We start from the raw sequence: 17,105 nt of genomic DNA, 5'->3' as shown, positions 1-17,105 counted from the left end.
CCTCAAAATTTGCCCTCCTCTCTTGGGACTAGCTTAGCATACTTCATTTCATTTTTTAGGTCATTAGTCATTGCATATTTGCATATCATGTGGGAACAGTAAGCAAGTCATCCTCCTAGGTCTTTCTCAGAAGATAAAGAGGTTAAAAGATTCAAGCCTGAGGATCTTGTTGAATTGATCACTAGCCATCTGAGGGTTTGTGCTTCAATTAGGGTTTCTTGGTTCCTCAAGGAGGTTGGATATTATCTTGGTTAAAATGGTACATCATCATCATCATGGTCTTATCATCACCAAGAGGTTCATTATTCCTGATCAAGCTTCCTTGGGATTAGGGTTTTGACCTCTGGTCAACCCTAATCAGTTGTATTGTACCAATCAGGGTTTGTCAAGGAGATGAGGTCTTTCATGAGATGGGGATCATCATATGGTTTTATTGAGCTTGTGTAAGCTAGGGTTTCATTTTGGAGCCATTTCATCAGAAGATTGAGGCTCAAATTCATCTGTGCATGGCCAAGTCATCTATCAACTGGAAAAAGTCAACCAAAAGTCAACTGTTGGTTTTGGAGGTGGGAAGTGGTTAGAAATACTTCATTCATGTTCAAACAAGTTTCATTTGACATTTCAAACATCAACATTAAAGAAAATAAAGTCTGGACAAAACTTTCCAAAAATAGAAAGTGACTTGTAATTCAAAATTGCCAAAAATGGAAAGGTTTTCTCCTCAAGATTACATCATCAAAAAAGCTTCAAATGAAATTTTGTTGAACATGAAAGTTGTAGATCTTGTTCTCCCATTTCCAAAAAGTCTAAGAACATGAATTTCTCATGTATGGTTGAAAAGATATGGATCAATCATGGTCAAGTAAATTTGAACTTCAAGCATGCATAACTTTTGAACCATAAGGCCAATTGAAGTGGTTCTTTTTGCAACATTTCTCTCTTGAAATGCACTATCCAACTCATGCATCATAAACCATTCATTTCCATTACAAAATTTTTGGACTTTTCATTTGAATTTTGGAGGGAAAGTGGTAATTTGAAAATTATGCATTGCATTCACCTTTTACCAATTACACTTGGCTCCAAACAGCATTTGAAATGATTCCAAGGGCAAATCTGAGCACTGTTCCATTGGCATGCATTACATGAGGGTGAATTGACAAATTGGCATTACACTTCAATTTCACTAATCCATTTGCATTTGGCTTAATTGTGATTAGCAACATGGTTAAGGCATCATATAAAAGCTAAAGCATAACTGTTTTCATGATTAACACTTCATAATTCTCAGATCTAGATCCATTTTCACAATTTTCTTCATTTGGTTCTCTCACTTTTTCATCAAATTTCTTCATAAACCTTACCTTGTTCTTGATCAATCCTTGATCCACAAGCATAATTGGACATTTTGGAAGCAAGATCCATCAATTTTCGAGCTGATTTGGAACTGTTAAAGCTCACCTCCATCAATGGCAGTTGGATTTTCTGGCCAAATCGTGCAAGGTTGAGCATCAAGCATTCATCCAAATCATCATACAGGAGTGTGGGAGCAACTGTTTGGACTTCTCAAGGCCTGAAAGCTACAATTTCATTTATGCACTTGCTTGAAGGTTAGAATTCGAGTTCCTCAATTCTTGAAATGTTTATGTGCATGTTGTGGATCTTTCATCCCTGAGTATGCTGAGCTTTGTCTCATTGATTTTCATGGAGAAACGAGTGAGATAGGTTAGATCTAAGGTTGATACATGAAACTTCTTTGGCTTGAATCTCTAGATACATGTGGAGTTAGGTTAAATTGAGCTTAGATTAGTGTTGTATGATGAAAGACGAGTCCATTGGTGTGCTCATTGTGAATTTCTGGACAAATGTGTTCTTGAGCCTCAAGAACACTATGAATATTGATGAACACGCTAGGGTTTTTTTCCAGAACGCTATTTGATCAGTGCCTGGCTTCTCTGCATGCGCTTTTATGTTTCTAGCCATGCATTGGTACAGCGTGGCCTCAGCGTGGCAGAATGATTGGATATGAGCGCACGGCCTTGCCACATAGGCTTTAATGAAACACAGAGTTTCATTGTTAAGCGCTCCAATTTGAATTCGTGGCCGGTTCGATCCCTGGCTCGTGACTTTCCCATTGCATTATTCCATATTTTCCACCCATTCATGTATGTGCTTTCAACATGTTTTTTTAATTTTTCATTCACTTAGAAAATTCATAACTCATTGATGGATGAGCCAAATGACCTGGGAATTTTTGCATGTTGTTCCTCATGATTTCTAGTTTTTTATGACTATTTTTCCATAATTTGTGCCTGGATGGATTTTAATCTTGCTTAGGGATTGTTCACATGTATGCTTTTTGGACCTTGTTTGCCATATGCTTTGTGAAATGATGATATTTTATCCAATGCTCTTGAAACTTTGCATGCTTAAACTAGACATCTTTAGGGACCTTTTGGTGTAGAGTTTGCATTTTTCTCATTTCTGGTTGTTGAGTTATGATCTGTTTAATGTAGGTGTGACAATGTGTGTCACACCTTTGATTGCTTGGTTTGATGATTTTCTTTGCCATGCCAAATAAATGCCAAATGATGTGATTTTTTGCATGATGCTTCTTATGGATGTTAGGATTGATTTTTGTGGAATTTGTGGAATGATTTCTGATTTGTTTGGGATTTTTCTTGCTGGATGACCATTTGTGGACTTTTGGATAGTCATGAACTTCAATGATTTGTGAAATGATGGTTGTTTATCCTATGGATTTGAAATTTTGTACATTGTTTCTAGACACTTTGAAGTTTATTGTGGCTTTGGTTTGAGACATTTATCATTTGTCAATTCTGTTTTAGGCTTGTGCTAAGTTGATGTAGCATTTTGTGTCTCAATTGAGCTTGTTTGTGCTTACCTTGCCTTAGGGAATTTGATTAGTATGCTTAAACTTGTCCAATGTCCTTGATTTTTGGTGTGTTGATCATGTGATGTGTGATGTTTGGCCATGATTTTTCTTTGGATTTATTGAGTCATTTTGGAATTAATGTGGATTTGTTCATTCTGTTGCTTCAATGAGCTTCCAACTTGCATACTTTTCCTTATTTGACTTGTGAAATGATTTTGGTGCATGATATGGATGTGGAACTTTTTGGATGATGTTCTTATTGGATTGAAGTTTATTCATGTCAATTTTCATGTTCTGCTTTGAAGTATTTCTCCCTCTTTGACCCTAGGCCTTGTCCTAGTGGTTGGTGCTTATGTTTGAGCTTTGTTTTCAGGATAAGGAGCATATGGTCATAAGGGAATTGATTCACATTGCTTGAATTGGGTTGATTGGTTGATGTTGACTAACATTGATTTATTTTGTAGGTTGCTTTTAGATCATTTGAGTTGAGCTTGTGCCTTGCACATTGGTGCATTGTTTGTTTGTGTACTGTTGACTGTTGACTATTGGATTGTCTGTTTGACTTTTTGAGTTGTATACTGACTAAGTTAGATTGTTTTCAGGTACATTAGTTGCTTAAGTTCTTTGAACTTGCTTTTGCTGTTGCTTGGTTGCTTAACCAATTGAGGTATAACTCACTGACTTCATGTAGTCTGGAAGACCTGTCCTGTTACTTGGGCAGGCACCTGTCTGAAGCCCTCCTTAAGAGGCAATGCTTGTGATTGTTTATTTTTGTGCCAAGCAGGAAAAGACCTTTGATAAGGCAATTGGCAGATAAAAGAGATGTGCAATCCATCTCCTGCTATTCAGTGTGTCATCTGCTTTGCTCACACACCTTGTGTTTATGCATTGTGGATAATAACCCAAGATCTTTGTTGAGTCAGTCATATGTGGAGAAGAGTTCCAACTTTCTGAACTCCCACACTTTCATTTGTCTGAAGCTCTCCCAAGCCAGGGATAAGAGCTGTGAGGTCTTATCCTCACTTCCCATTTCATCTGCTTCACCCTAACTCTCAATGTTAGGGTTAAGAGCTAACATCACCCGATTCCAGTTGGCTTGTGTTTCACAGCCTAACCTTGTGTGAGCCCACTTTGTTTGTATATAGTGTGTGCTAATTGTGTGTATGTTTGTTCTGCTTTGCTTATGATGTTTAGGATAGCTTGCTGCCTGTGCAAGTTAGATAGAAACCTCAACCTAGGACCATTGTGGAATACATGATAATTATTAGGCTCGAGTCAGTCTCCCTTCTAGTTTATCATTTCCCAGTCTCTGGTTAGGAGAAAGTTTCTCCCCTGTTCAGGGGAACTACGTTGCCCTGATCCTCATACCAGATGAGGTACGTAGGCAGGAGGTCGTACGAGATCTCTCCAGGCACCCTTTTTCTTTTTGTGTGTGTTTGCTTGACAGTTGCTAGGCTCGAGTGCCAGACTCCTTAGTAACTTGTTCGATTGTTACCCTTCTTGTGTGTGTAGGAGATGGATATAAGCCCAGCGATTGGCATTCCGTATCCTATTGTTGTATGCTTGGAGTCCGATATAAGTCCAGCAATTGGCGTTTGGTTTCCAGTGTGGGTTGTTTGGTTCGGAGTCTGATGTAAGTCCAGCGATTGGCATTCGGTTTCCATGTTTGCCTGTTTGCGTGTGTTTTGTTTCGGCGTGCGTGAGCCGAACTACGGTAGCTCTGATTCTCATTCCAGATGAGATACGTAGGCATAGGATGCGATATCCTAGCGAGCCCGTTCCCCTCTTCTCCCACCTGTGTTGTTTCCAGTGTGTGTGTGTGTGTGTGTGTGTGATGTTTGTGAGCAATGTTTGTTTTAGCAACCTTTCTTCTTTCCTTTTGAGCGTGGATCCCGTCGAGTACGACGGATGCGTAGGGGTGCTAATACCTTCCCTTCGCATAACCGACTCCCGATCCCATCTCTCTTTGGTCGCGAGACCATGTCTTTTCCAGGTTTACTTCGAGCGTTTCCTTTCCCTCCTTTGGGATAAATAACGCACGGTGGCGGCTCTGTTTGTTTTGTTTTAGCCCGCCGGTTGTTTTTCGCGGATGCGACATTTATCCCCAGCGAGTTATCTTTCGTTTACCCTGATGTTGTTGGTAACGATTGTTTCTCTTTTCGGTCGGTCACCTATTATATACCCAGTAACCGGTATGCCTGGTGTTCCTTCCATGCGAGTATACTATCCACGTTTTGACGGTAATGGATAATATATCTTATGCGCTCTTTGGTTGAAGCCTTCTGTCCTTCCCCGTTTGAGTAGGATTCGTTTTCCCGTTGCGGAGTCGAATGTCCATCCTGTAAGTCGATTTGCTTTTTCAAGCCCTCCTTTCGGATGATGAGTGTTTTGGCAGTAAAAACCAATTCATGCCTTTGGTTGGTCACCTATTATATACCCAGTAACCGATATCCCTGGTGTTCCTTCCTTTTCTGCTCCCTATTATGACCTTGATCCCTTGTGGAGTCAGATTTTCCTGAGTTGATGTACCTGTTTCAGGTCTTTCTCAGATGTTTGGTTGATTGATATCTCTCACCCTTATACCGGTCTTAGATATTCATTCTTCCTGAGCTTGTTGTTCTTTCACCCAGTAACCGGTGTTCAGATCATATGTCTCTTTGAGTTTGTTACCCAGTAACCGGTAACACCTCATCTCCTTGTTGCTTCCTCTGGAGAGTCTTTGTTAGACATTCCCCAGCGGAGTTTCTGTTGTGATTCACCCTTTTGCTGTATTGGCGTTTTCCCCAATATATGCAATTTTCCCCGGCAGGGAGGTTCTGTGTGAATCTTTCCCCAGCCCGAGTCCGAATTTTCATCCGAAGTATCCTTTGTGGATAGTTTTGTTGTATTGACGTTTTCCCCAATACACGCATCTTTGAGTCAGTTTGAGTCCTTTACTCCCCAGTGAGGTCTCCAGTCCAGTCGTGTCCTGCTCACGCAGTGTCAAGTTCTTTTTTCCTAATTCAGAGTCGTGTCCTGCTCACGTAGTCTTTTCTTATCCCCATGAAAGTCCAGTTAGAGTCTCCGTTCCTGGTGAGTGTATCACTCCGATGGATCGTCTTTTCTTCTTTGTGGACCCATATTCCCCATAGAGTTTGTTTGTGTTGCATTCATACATTTGCATCATGAGGTCTCTTAGGGACCAAAATTTGTCTCATTATTGTTATTTAAGCCCATTCTACCGCGTCGAGATGAAGATTTTAACCTTAACTTCTCCGGTTAGAATGACCTTAAATAGGGGCAGCTGTAAGACCCCAATTTTGTCCCTAAGATCCCTCATGGCATCATATCATAACATTGCATTGCCTCAAGGATCATTGGACACCTTGCTTCCTTCCCTGTGGGTGGGATATCTCTTTGAGAGTGGTTCTTGATCACCAAACATTACTTGCATTTGTATATCATTGCTTTTCTTTTAATCACTAACCAAAATGTACAAAAATATGTCATTAACCTTTGTTACTTGCAGCTTAAGCAGTCAACAGGTCAAGGCAATTCAAGTGACTCCTTTGTGCAAGAGATGAAGTTTCCATTGAGATATGGATCATGTGATCATTATTTTGAGCTTATGTGAGCTATATGTTCATTTTGGAACCAATTCCCCAAGTGGTTGAGGCTCAAGTTCATCAGAATATTTTCAGGTCATCTAAGGACCAATGTAGTCAACTGAAAAGTCAACTGTGGGTTTTGAATGTGAGAATTGAGTTTCTTCATCCCATTCATGTCCAAATCATGCTTATTCATCATACCAAAGATCAAGGTTGAAGAATTTGAGGTCAAGTCAAAAGTTTCCAAAAATGGAAAGTGACCTGTAATTTCAACTTTCCAAAAATGGAAAGTTTTTGGTCCAACTTCAAATCAACTTTCCAACATCAAAGAAGCTTCAAATGAAATTTTGTCCAACATGAAAGTTGAATATCTCTCTCTCCCATTTCCAAAAAGTCCAAGATCATGAGCATCTGATGAATGGTTGAGGAGATATGGTCCAATCATTGCCAAGTGTGCATGGAACTTCAAATGGCCATATCTTTTGATTCATAACTCCAAATTGAGTGGCTCTTCTTGCATTTTTCTTCTCATGACATGAAGTTTCCAAACCAGTCATCACATTGCATGAATTTCTATCATATGATCATTTGCTATTTCAAGTCAATTTTGGAGGGAAAATGGCCAATTCAAAAATGGTGCATCATGGGAATTATTTACCATTGCCATTGTGTTTGGAAAATGATTTTAAGTGAAATTAATCAGCCACATGGTACTGTTCACGTTGGAAATAGTCATGTACCCTCCAATTTTCAAGTTTTGGTCATAACACCTTATCTTGATTAATCACAACTAAACCATGCCTAATTTTAATTAGTATGTGATTAGGACTTCATATATATTGATAACCATAACAGAATTGAAGAGGATTCTAGATCTAGATCTCAAAATTCTCTCTCCCTCCAAAATTTTCTCCTAATCAAAATTCAAATTTCTTCAACATAGCAATTGGATTTTATTGAAGAATCATGATCAGTGAACTTGATTAAGTGTGAATTCAACTTTTGTTTGAAGAATTGGAGCCATATTCAAGCAGTTGAAGCTCAAGAACATTGCCATGGCAGTTGAGATTTGAGCTAGATCTACACAGTTTCAAGCCTCAATTTCTTCATCAAACATCATAGCAAGTATTCTGGAGTAGATTTGAAGCTTGCCAAGCCTTGGATCATGCATTTCCAGAAGTTGATCTTCAAGAGGTTCAGTTTTCGAATCTCATAATTTTGCAATTCATTAACATGTTCATGTAGATCTTTCCATGCTGAGTTTACTGATGCTTTTAGAATTGAAAATAGTGCATTATTGAGAGAGATATGCTTGACTAAAGTTTGTTGCATCAAAATGTTTTCCATCGATTCTCTCTGTTCATGATGAATTAGGATTAAATATTGGTTGATCTGTGATCTACATGTTGTAACGGTTCGAATGGTATCAAGTTTTCAAAATTCTGCAAAATTTTCTGGATGTTGTTCACTGTTCATCACCGTCTTCGCGAGGAAGACGGTGTTTTCCACCGTGTACGGCCGTAGGCGCTGCCGTCTGGTTTGCGCTGATGTAGCTAGGGCTTGGTCCACCTTCATATCCACGTATGCGCCATGCTATCACTTTGAGAGGTCCCCGTTCCTTTGACCAATGCCATGTATGCTTGGACCAATGACTCAGCGTGCCAGCGAATAAATGAAACTACAGTGTTTCATGTGTTCAGCGCTCATTTTTGAAATGCAACCGAGTTCGATTCTGGCTGGCTACGTTTTTTCAAATTTCATTTCCATTTCTTTATTTCCCTCCAAATTTCATATGTATTGCTTCATTTTCATTTCAAATTTTTGTCTACTTCAAAAATGCATAATAAATTGATAAATGATTCAAATAATTCCAGTTTTTTGGTAGCATGATCCTATGTTTGTCTAGAATTTTTTGGTGGTAATTTCATGATTTTTCACTTTCTGGATTTTGAATTGTGGCTGAGTATGTGAACATGTATACATTTGTGGCCTTGCTTCATTCATGCTAATGTGAAATGCTCAATATTGATCCAAATGCCATGAAATTTTGCATGATTGTTCCTAATATGTTAATGGATGTTTGAGGCTTGATTGTGCATTTTTCTCATTTGCCATTTCTGTTTTACACACATGTTTGTATGGTGTGACAATTTGTGTCACACAATTGGATGCCTTTCTTGTGCAATTTTATTTCCATATCAAATGACCTCTGTTGATTCTGATTTTTTGTATGATGATTGTATTGGACATGTTGTATGCTCATAAATTTTTCCAGAATTGTTTGGATCATTTCTGTTTTGATTTGAAATTTTCATTCTCAATGTCCAAATGTATGCTTTGAAATTGTCTTTGACTTCTATTGCTCATTACATGCCCTTTCTTGATGATTTTGACTTGGTCCTTTTTAGGACATATTCATATGTGTTTGAAGTTGCATTGTGTTGAATATTAGCTCCTGTTTTGAATTTTTTCTTCACCTTTGACCCTAGGCTTTGACCTAGTGGTTTGTACTTACATGTGAGCTTTGAATTTCAGGACCAAGCACCCAAATTCCATGGTTGATGTTGCTTCATCATTTGAATGTTGATATTTGCTATTGATTGCTAACATTTGGTTGTTTTGTAGGTTGATGATAATTCACTTGAGTTTGCCTTATGGATTATATGTTGTACATTGGGATTGTCTGTTTGTTGTTGACTTTTGTCTGTTTGTCTGAATACTGTACTGATTTGTTTAGTTGTTTACACAGGTACCTAAGTTGCTTTAAGTTCATTTGAACTTTTCTTTGCTTGTGGTTGGCATACCACTTAGGTATTTCCCTTGATCTCCATGTAGTCTGGAAGACCTGTCATGTTATTTTGGCAGGCACCTGTCTGAAGCCCTCCTTAAGAGGCCATGTTTTTGTTTGTTTAATTTTGTGCCAAGCAGGTTAAGTCCTCTTAAGAGGCAATTGGCAGATAGAAGGGATATGCAATCCATCCCCTGCTATTCAGTTGAGTCTTTCATCTTGCTCACACAATATGTTGATGCACTTTGAATAAAAACCCAAAATCTTGTCCATAGAGTCAGTCATTTGTGGAATAGAGTTCCTCATTCTGGACTCCCACGCATTCTTTGATTCAAGCTCACCCAGGCCGGGTTAAGAGCTATGAGGCATAACCCTCATCTTCATTTCATCTGCTTCACCCTAACTCTCAATGTTAGGGTTAAGAGCTCAAAACACCCCTTTCCAGTTGGCTTGTTTGTTGAGGTTGATGTGACCCCTTGACTAAAGCCTAACCTTGCTTGAGCCTATTGATTGTGTATAGTGTGTGATAAGTGACTGCTTGTTTGCTTATTTGCCTATTTGTGCATAATTGTTTGTGTGTGCCTCTGTGCATTGTTTTCATCTTTGAGCATTAATTGTATATCATTTCATGATCATTGTTCATACTTTGTGACATTTTGTTTTGTCCATTGAGGAGTCAATGTAAGTCCATTTATTGGCAGTTGTTTCCTGTGATCTGGTAGGAGTTGGGACTAAGACCATTGATTGGCATTCCATTTCCTTGGAGTCGAGTGTAAGACCATTTATTGGCAACTTGTTTCCTCTTGCTTATTGCATTTGTTTTCTTTGCTTTGTGAGGCTAGCATAAGTCTATTGATTGGCACCTGGTTTCCATGTTTTCTTTGCTTTGTGAGGCTAGTATAAATCCATTGATTGGTATCTGGTTTCCATGTTTTCTTTGTTTTGTGAGGCTAGTGTAAATCCATTGATTGGCATCTGGTATCCATCTTGGTTTTGTGAGTCTAGTGTAAGTCCGTTGATTGGCATCTGGTTCCCATTTATGTTGGCTTTTTCTGGTATATTGTTTATATGTTATTTGCTTGTTGCCTTTTCCAAAGGAATCACTTGAATCATCTACATATGATCTCAAGAGGTGAACACCTAAGAAGTTTTGCATCCCTTAACCTCCCATTCTTTTTGTTCTTTAAACCTCCATTTGCACGTTAACTCAAACCAGAAAAATATTGTGCAAACATTTTCATTTCTTTTCAAACTAGAAACCTAGGCCTTAAGCCTTTGATTTTTCAAACTTCATTTTCACAATACTTCTTTTGAATTGAATTCTAATCCTACTTTGACTTCTTTTTGTGAATAATTCTAATTGACTAATTCCACTCATTCAATTGTTTTTGTGGCTCAGGTCCACTTCTTGACAAGTTTTCACACATTAGCCATAGATCTTAGTTATCTTAGTGGTTGATGTGAATCTCACCTTTTGTCCTTAGTGATTGAATTGTAAGACTTCCTTGCTTATTATAGGGCATGGTCCCTCACTAGCAAGTTGAAGCTTTTCTCACATGGTGGACTTGTGGTTGTATAGGTTGAGTTTTCTCCCGTGGATAACGAAAGACCTTAGGGCTTTTGTTTTAAAATCAATTCACCCATGTTTTGGAAATCTTTTAGCCGAACTACGAGGTTTTGATCCTGTAAAGGTACGTAGGCAATGGTTATCCATCCAAACACAAAAACAATAAAATTTGTACATTATTTTCTCATCCCTTCATTCATGTTTGCACAATAAATGTTTCATAAACAATACTTTTTTGCAACAATTTGTGAAAAGGGTTCCCTAGGAGTACCTAGGATGCTTTGGGTGCCTAACACCTTCCCTTTGCATAATTACCCCCTTACCCAGATCTCTGTACCTCTTTTATTAGTTTTCTTTGCAAAACTTCTTAGGCTTTTGTTCGCTTTTTAGCCATTCCTTTGGATAAATAAAAGTGCGGTGGCGACTCTATCTTGTATGTTTTGCTTTTGGTTTAATCAATAAATCATAAAGTGATGAATACACCGCTACACTATGGATTCCAATACACCTTTACTTTTGGTTTCAAACTATACCTTTTCGGTCACTTGTTACCAAAACCCCGATTCTGTGACTTTGGTCATCCATTCCATTCATCTCCACGATGCATTCATATTCTACGTTCATTCACTTCATGTAGTATACCTTATTCCTTGAACCAAATACAATATACTTTTGAGTTACATCTTGAACCTCTTTGTGAATCAAGAACCGATTTGTTTGTATTGTTAGACCTTGTAGCTTAGACGGACATCTCCTTACTTACTTTGCAGCCATATACAGGCCACCCTTTCTTTTTCGGTTATTCCAATACAATGATACCATGCCTTAGGCCCCTCACTTGTTGGTTCATACCAGTTTTACTCTTGGGTTCACATTTCACCCCTTGTTGGAGTTCAAAACAACATTATCCTTTGGTTTAGACCATACTGTTATCACAATTCTTTTCACCTCCCACCATTAGTTCTATGAACTATGGAACTCTGAATTCCTTATTGCACTATAAGGATGCATAGGCATGAGAGCCCTAATCATCACAAAGCACTTTATCTATTTCCATCATTTTCCCTTATTCTTTCGTGAGTAATCCTTAGATATAACACTTATTCGAGATAGAACAATCAAAACGGTTTCCTTAATTTTATCGATGTTTTTCATTTCTTGTGAAAATAAGTAAGTTCGATGACGACTCTGTTGTATGTTCGAGCGTGCGATACCTTCAAGTATATTTCTGCTAACTTCAACCATTATGACGACCCTAACCATTTCCTAATCTGAGACAAATTAGATAATCAATAAGTTATTTAGGGCTTGTTTGATTCAATTTCAATTTTTTGTTTTTAAAAACTGTTTTATAAATTAGTTTTAAGAATTGTTTTTAGGATGAAAACAAAATAAAAATTTATTTGGAAGTTTTGTTTTGTAAAACTATTTTTAAGATGATAAAAGAAAAAACTTGTTTGGTTGATTTGTTTTTAAAAACTAATTCAAATATTGTTTGATTTTTACTTTTCTAAATGATAAAATATTATCTATATTAAATAGTTATTAAAAAAATATAAAATTATTTCACTAATTAATTAACCTAATTTATTTTTTTAATTTAAAATTTTAAACTATTATTTTACAATTGAGAAAATGGAAGATACATTGATAGTGTAAATTAATTTTTACACTTTCGATCATTAACGGTTATATCCCGCTAAATGATATTAATTTTTTTTAAATTATTTATATGATATACCAAAATGATATATTTTTATTGAATGATCGTGTAATTGTTTTTTACTAGGTTAGTACATCTCCATTAATCTCTTTATAATTTATTTTAATTTGTTGTAAAATACTATTTACAAGTTAATTTTATTCCAATCATATCATTTTACTGTGTTTTTGTTATCATTTTACAAGTTAATTTGTTGTAAAATACTATTTACAAGTTAATTTATTTTAATTTGTTGTAAAATACTATTTACAAAGGCCTTATAATCATAAAGTTTATTATTATTTTTTATGACTTATTTTATCACCCTTTAAATCTTTCAAAATTCATTCGTTTTGACAAAAATATCTCTTGGATTTTAGAATACAAAGCTTGTTTTTTATGATTTTCGAATTCTAGTATCTAAACCTATTTTAGATTGCGAAACCCTTATTCTTTCCATCACTTTAGTATTTTTAAACTTTTCATTCCTAAATTTCCAATATTGCATTGCCTCTCTTTTCATAAAGTTTTACTCGAATCATCATGTATCAACCGATTTCAAAACATACTAGTGTTGTCGTTGATTGAAACTATACATGTTAAAAAAAGTCATAGCTTACTTAGTTTTGTAAATGATAAGAAAGTCCAAGGCTATATAATGGATTCAAGTTCTTCATTGTAAAACACACTAATTAAAAATACTTTAATCCTGTATTTGATTTCCCCCCTCTTATATTCTTGTGTTAGAGTGTTGTGAATTGTAGTTAAATATTTGATTAAGTCATGATTTTTCTACGGGTTTGAAATTTTTACATTAAATTCTTGTGTTGTAATTATGTTTCTCTTTTATCTGTGCATTAGTTTTTCCATAACAATTGGTATCAAAACTTGCTTTGGTGGGGTATAAGTTTTTTAGAATGATATGTGGTTGTATGTTTTTCTGATCTTTCACATCATAAAAGAAATTTTATACTCTGTGTTGGTTGGGATTTTTTTTACCGCAGGAAAGGTTTTAGCTGCAATGTGAAGTTTTCAAGTGCAGTGAGGCTTAACTTAGAGAAATTTGATGAAAGAGTCAATTATTGTCTTGTGGAAAATTCAAGTAATTTTTTTATACAATTAAGATTACTCAAGGCATTAAAAGAAAACATTTTTTAACAAGGACAATGAGAAGTAAAAGAAACTAGATTTGAAAGCTTCAAGTACAATTCGCATGTCTTTGCCTAAGAACATTCTTGTGAATATTCTTAGTACGTTCTTCACGCAAAAAGTTTTAGAAGACACTTGAAAAGCTATATCAAAGAAAAGGTATTTCAAATCGGTTGTTGTTGAAGGAGCTGTTTCATAACTTATATAAGATGAAAATATTTGATCATCTAAGTGTTCTCAATGGTATTATTTCTGATTTAGAAACTACTCGAGTCAATATTGATGATGAAGATAAAACTTTGAGACTTATATGGTCTCTTACATCTTCCTATGAGAATATTAAACATGTTTTGATATATGGGAAGGAAACTTTGAGATTTGAAGAAGTTACTAGTAACATTTTATGAAGAAAGAAGGTTGAAGGGCGGGGATAATACTTCATCAAACTCAATGTTGGTTGCTATAGAAAGACCTTATGTGAAGAAAAATAATGAAATGGTTGTGAGATATTGAAAAGATGGAAATATTAGGCATGTAAAATATAAGTGTCCTGATGGGAAACGTTAGAGAAGGGCTCCAAGTTAAATGCTAGTAATATCTCCCTCGCTATGGAAGCTAATGATATTTTCTAAAACTTAAGAAGTGTGCCCTCATGACATTTCCGTTGTCATATAAAAGAATGAGTTATTGTTAGAGGATTAAAACATGGGCATTGATGCAAAATTTGTTGTTAGATTATGTTGGAGGTTGAATGATTCTTGTCAACATGGAAGTTGCACCATAAGTTTTCAATCTGATTTTCAACATGTGGAAATTGTTAAAGTGGTTAAACTTTAAGTGAAGTATACGTTTATTTTGGTGGAGTATAATAGTTTTTGAACTATGATTTCCAGTGATGATGATGTGAAAATTCTTGAAGTTGTGCAGCTTCAAGTACCTATACTCTTTACGGTGGAGTATGATAGTTCTTTCCAATGAAAAATTTTCAATCAAGGTGGAGATTATTGGTGTTGGTTGAAAATATACATGTTGAAGAAGTTCTACATCACTTAGTTTTGTAAAAGAAGAGGAGGTCCAAGGCTATATAAGGATTTAGGTTCTTCATTACAAAATACACAAATCAAAAACACTTTAAGCTTGTATTAGATTTTTATTTTTCTCTTATACTCTTGTGTTAGAGTGTTGTGAATGGTAGTTAAATGTTTCCTTTGGAGAGTGTGGGTGTATTGGGGCCTAGGGGTGGTTAAAGATAGCTTATTTATTATAATAATTTTTACATAGTATTATTCTCTAGTCATCATTTGATAACCGTCATGTTTTTTTTTCTTTAATAAGTTTCTACAATAAATTCTCGTGTTGTTATTATGTTTCTATTTTTCTACACGCATTAGTTTTTCGTAACAGTTAGTACATATTTGCCTGATTATTTGATTGATTGCACTTTTTTGTTCTTTTGGATTGCTAGTATCACTCGGATTGTACATTTCTATAACTCGTAATGGAATGCATTCAGATTATAAAACCCAAACATGCACTTGGATTATATAATATGAATTGTAACAACATGCATGCTGATTTTAAGTTCAATGACTTTGTTATTGTCAAATTTGTTGATTAGTTAATATTTTTGTTGATTTTTTCTAATGGATAAGAACAATATGTTGAGAATTTGCTCTCAGGGAAACAAAGACTCGACTATTGCTTCTACTAGACAGAAGCTTGGAAGTAAGATAAACTCAAATAAAGTTAGACTAGTTAAGCTAGAACCTCATCCTACTAGAGTTGTTTGAGGTCTAGAAGCATGCTGCTCGGGTTTAGGTATATCCAGGAGGCCCATATGTCACGTCCATATTTTGTTTTTAGAGGGACCATGTGATTATAGATATTTGAGAAGAGGATGCATGATACTTACTTCATAATTTTTTTCTTCATTTTTGTTGTATATATAGCTTTCAACTTTTTTATTTTTATTTTTCACTCTCTTAATGGAACACTGAAATATATAAATAATAGAAAAAAGGTCATCGCTCATCAAACTTCAGTTGATGAATGATTCACTAATTACATTTGAGTCAGTGGACTAATTAATCTTTCCACCACAAATTTTAACCTATTTGATCATGGATGTAACATCCATGTTTTCGAGTTATTATTTTAATTGATTTAATTGTATTTTAAATTAATTATTAGAATTTGTTTGGGGGATGGGGGTGTGCGACCTTGAGGTGGGGGTGTAGAGAGTAAGTAGAGTTTATTTAAAATAATTACAATTTATTTTAATAATTAAAATAATACTATTTTATTGAATTTATTTAATAAAATTGAAGAAATAGAGAGTTTGAGGCTGAATTGTAAATTAAGAGAAATAGAGGGGAGGAAGGAGAAAAAATAGTTGTTAGTAAGGGAGAGAATTATAATCTTAATTAGATTATCCTAACTATATAAGCTAATAGATAACTTAGGTTTAGAGAATTTTTATCCGTACGTGAAAAAGAGATTAAAGACACAAGGAAGATAGAAGGTTAGAGCTTTGACATAACAGAAGTTTTAAACAAGATTTTTCATTATTGAAAACCAAGTAAAGGGGGAGGGGGATTAATTCAATAATGAGTATATGCTTGAGGGATAGAGTTGAAGAGTCCTTAACCTCCAGTAGGCCAATTGGGATTTTGATTTAATTATGTAATTGATGATAAATTGTTGTTATATGATGATATTTGTGATGAAACTCTTGTACAACAATATGTGCTAAATTCTGTTTTGACATGTTAAAGTGTTTTTCACTAGGGGTGTTCAAAACCAAACCGGCCCAATAAAAAACCGCAAACCGAACCTAACCAAACTGAAAACCGCAAAAACCGCATTTGGTTCGGATTTGTTTGGGCCACTTTATGACAGAACCGCGCGGTTTGGTTCGGTTTACGGTTTATATTTTGAAACCAAACCAAACCAAACCAAACCGCGTTATTTAGAACCCATTTATTTTACACCAAACCCAAGCCCATTTCTAAAGAAAGAAACCTGAAAACCTAGGGTTAGCAACAGAAGAAGGCAAAGACAAAATCGTACACAGGCAAAGGCAAAGACAAAATCGTACACAAAAGAAGAAGGCAAAGACAAAATCGTACACAGAAGAAGGAAGAAGGCAAAGACAAATTAGTTTCTCATCTTCATCCTCTTCACAATCGAAAGGTAAATCTCTCGCTTCCTCATGTTTCAATTTCGTTTTTCATCTCCTCTTCTCTAATATCCCTTATTCTCTCTTTCTTAGATATGACTATTGAGAAGGAAGTCAGTTCTGTTGCCGAAAATCTGGTAAAATATAGAAATTATTCTCTGTAATTTGTGAGTTTTTAGGGAAATGGGTGAGTTCATAATTTGTGGTTAGTTGTCAATGATTGATTGGTTCAGTTTTA

Source organism: Lathyrus oleraceus, chromosome 5 (assembly GCF_024323335.1).
Source record: "Lathyrus oleraceus cultivar Zhongwan6 chromosome 5, CAAS_Psat_ZW6_1.0, whole genome shotgun sequence".
Taxonomy (NCBI): Eukaryota; Viridiplantae; Streptophyta; class Magnoliopsida; order Fabales; family Fabaceae; genus Lathyrus; species Lathyrus oleraceus.
Note: the sequence above shows the minus strand (reverse complement) of the source record.